At 32.4% G+C, this 3,044-nt stretch overlaps 1 protein-coding gene across 1 annotated transcript in view; it reads right to left on the reverse strand.

Annotated features, from left to right (window-relative positions):
- LOC107082581 (interferon alpha/beta receptor 2-like) overlaps positions 1-3,044 on the reverse strand; it is a 13,191-nt gene that overhangs the window by 8,741 nt on the left and 1,406 nt on the right. The window lies entirely within an intron of this gene.

The following is a 3,044-nucleotide window of genomic DNA, read 5'->3' on the forward strand; positions in this document are numbered from 1 at the left end:
ATTCTGAGATTAAAGTCAGAATTCTTTGATTAAAGGCAGAATTCTGAGATTAAAGGCAGAATTCTGAGATTAAAGGCAGAATTCTGAGATTAAAGGCAGAATTCTTTGATTAAAGTCAGAATTCTGAGAATAAAGGCAGAATTCTTTGATTAAAGTCAGAATACTTTGATTAAAGGCAGAATTCTGACTTTAATCTCAGAATTCTGAGATTAAAGTCAGAATTCTGAGATTAAAAGTCAGAATTCTGAGATTAATGTCAGAATTCTGAGATTAAAGTCAGAATTCTGAGATTAAAGGCAGAATAATTTGGTTAAATTCAGAACACTTTGATTAGAATCAGAATTCTCAGAAAAAAATGCAGAATTCTGAGATTAAAGTCAAAATTCTGGGATTAATGTCAGAATATTTTGATTACAATCAGAATTCTCAGAAAAAAAGGCAGAATTCTGAGATTATTTGCTCTGATCTTCATGTGATCCAGGAAAAACTAGGATATTTTATTTTCCCAGAACTTTTGTGTTTTATGGAGTTTTTGTTCAACTGAAGGTGAAAAATAGTTTGAACTAAAGGAAATTTCAGAATCAACCGTTTTACTTTGACTTCACTAGACCGGAAATCCAATAAATCGATCACTGAAATAATCCTAAACTAATTTAGTAAATAATCAGCCTTTAAGCGGCGCATACAGACCCTCTAACCAGGGTAATAATGATAAGAACTTAAAATTTTAATTTTTAGCAAATAGATATTTTACCATAAAAAGTATCATAGTATAACAGTAAATATTTTTTGCCAACTAAGATATGATTCCAGGGCTCTATTTATTGGGAACATATTTTAGTTATCATAATCTGTTCCATGATTTTCCCATCTATTATAATTATTTAACATTGTCCATTGACTTAATGCAGTTGTGCATTTTTTATATATTTTTAATTTTAGTTTATATTTTTTTAATTTCTTTACATATACTCACAATTTTAGTTTCTTAGTTTTCTCCAGTGTTCTTAGCCAGTTGTGGCCCTCAGAGAAACGTTGGGTGGCCCTTTATTTGTAAAATAGGACAACAAACAGTTTGTGATTTTTACTGAAAAACTAACCTGGATGAGCCGATCTATGGCACTTTATAAAAAAAGCAGGATTTTATCAAATCCTTGTTGCTAAAACACAAAAAAAGAATCTAAAATCAAAGTTTTATTTTGTGTTTTTCTTTTTAACCTATGAGCATGACTTTGATATTTTCAATCTGTGATGATTTATAATCCCTACTCTACTTATTTCCTTTAAGTATAGTGTCAGAAGTTTATCATTGAGCAAGTAACACTGGCAAGTTTAATCAAATTAAAGTGAAAACTTTTGGCCTGAACACTTCAACTTTAAATTCTTTTAAACCCAAACTGAACAAAATATGTCTATATTTTACATTTAAGATGTAAAATCTTTGTTTAAAAAAAACAAAAACTAACATAGTAGTATAAAATTCACCAGTAGGCTTGTCTGCTATCCCATTAATTACTGGTTAGATGCTGGTAAAGGAGTTAAACTAGAGTTTTAACCAGACTATAACTAGTTTTACCTCAGTAAAGAGAATAGTTAACCCAGGTTATCCAGCAGGAAGAGCTTGATGAACAGAACACAGCGAGAAAGACTAAACAAAAAGCAGCAGCAAATACAAACAACTTGGACTGAATCCATGGATCTGATTGATCAATTACTGGAAGGATCGTTAACTAATTTAGCAATTGATTAATCACCGACTGTAGGAAACAGACTCCAATACATTCTGTTAGCGGAAAGTTCAACACTAATTATGTCAAAATTGTAAAGATTATATAAATATTTGTTATTTCAGATTTTTGCTCTATTTAGAACTCCTCTAATGGCAGTTTTAGCCTCACCGGGTTTAAATTCAGTATTAAAACTTCTTTAAGGCGCTTTATTAATTTAATCAAACAATTAAAGTCCTACAAATAATATAATCCAATTTACTCAGAAAAAAACCTCCTTTATTGAGCTGTGTCGGTCAGGAATGACCGCCCTGCCGATGTTAAAGGGTCCATCCATGTTTAGGGAAAATGCCTCTGCTACTTATTTATAAACTACTTTGTTTAGATTTCAGAGGAAAGAAAATTCCCCAACAAGGATCTTTGTGGATGTGGGAGGAAATCGACCTCCAGGAAACCAATATGCATTGAACAGAAGAAGAAGAGCTTCACTGACGTCTGGATAAATAGATTGATGGAGCGTAATATTTCAATGTAAAGTCATGAAGGTGTTTGGTTTCACTGCATTTGCTGACATCAAAGCAAGTTGTGTCACATGCCAGATACCCGACGCGACACGTTTGCAGCCAAATGACTCTGCTGCTTTCATGTTTGTCGGTAATTATTGCGAGGTTGACGCTTTAAGCATGATATGAATGCTAAACGTTCTGAATCCTGAGAGCTTCCTGCAAGGAAGTACCAGGCTAGGATCGCTGATTTATTATCACAAAAAAACCATCTGTGTTTATTTTTAGTGTTTCTTTCCCCCATTAATGTTTCAAGCACAAAAAAATTAAAAGTAACCCAAAAATGTAACTGAAAAAAAATCTTTATAAAAGCAATTTAGCTGTTTTATCAGTTTTTTTTTTATAATTTTTATTTTTTTCATATTCTTTTTTTTCATTTTCTTTTTAGTTTGTGTATTTTTATTATATATATTTTATATTTTCAAAAGTTTTTCTCCCAAATGTATTGTTTATAGATTGATTTTTACAGATCACAATCTCATCACTTCTTTAGTAAATAATTAAAGTCGTAGGGAAGCGGCCGCTCCAATTGTTGCATTTTTAAATTCTCCTGAGTGGTGCCCGACTTTACACGAGTGAATAAAGTGAACGTGATTGGTCGATTATCAAGGGGGCGGGATTGTTGTGGCAGAAGCTTCTTGCTAACCAGTTAGCATCTTAGTGCTAGCAGGTTCCCAATGGGAAATTCCATTGGGACCAAGTAGCACTAAATTGGTGACTTAGAAACGACGCTGTCAAGGAACGCTATGGACAG

Source organism: Cyprinodon variegatus, unplaced genomic scaffold, assembly GCF_000732505.1.
Source record: "Cyprinodon variegatus isolate N-32 unplaced genomic scaffold, C_variegatus-1.0 Scaffold3, whole genome shotgun sequence".
NCBI lineage: Eukaryota > Metazoa > Chordata > Actinopteri > Cyprinodontiformes > Cyprinodontidae > Cyprinodon > Cyprinodon variegatus.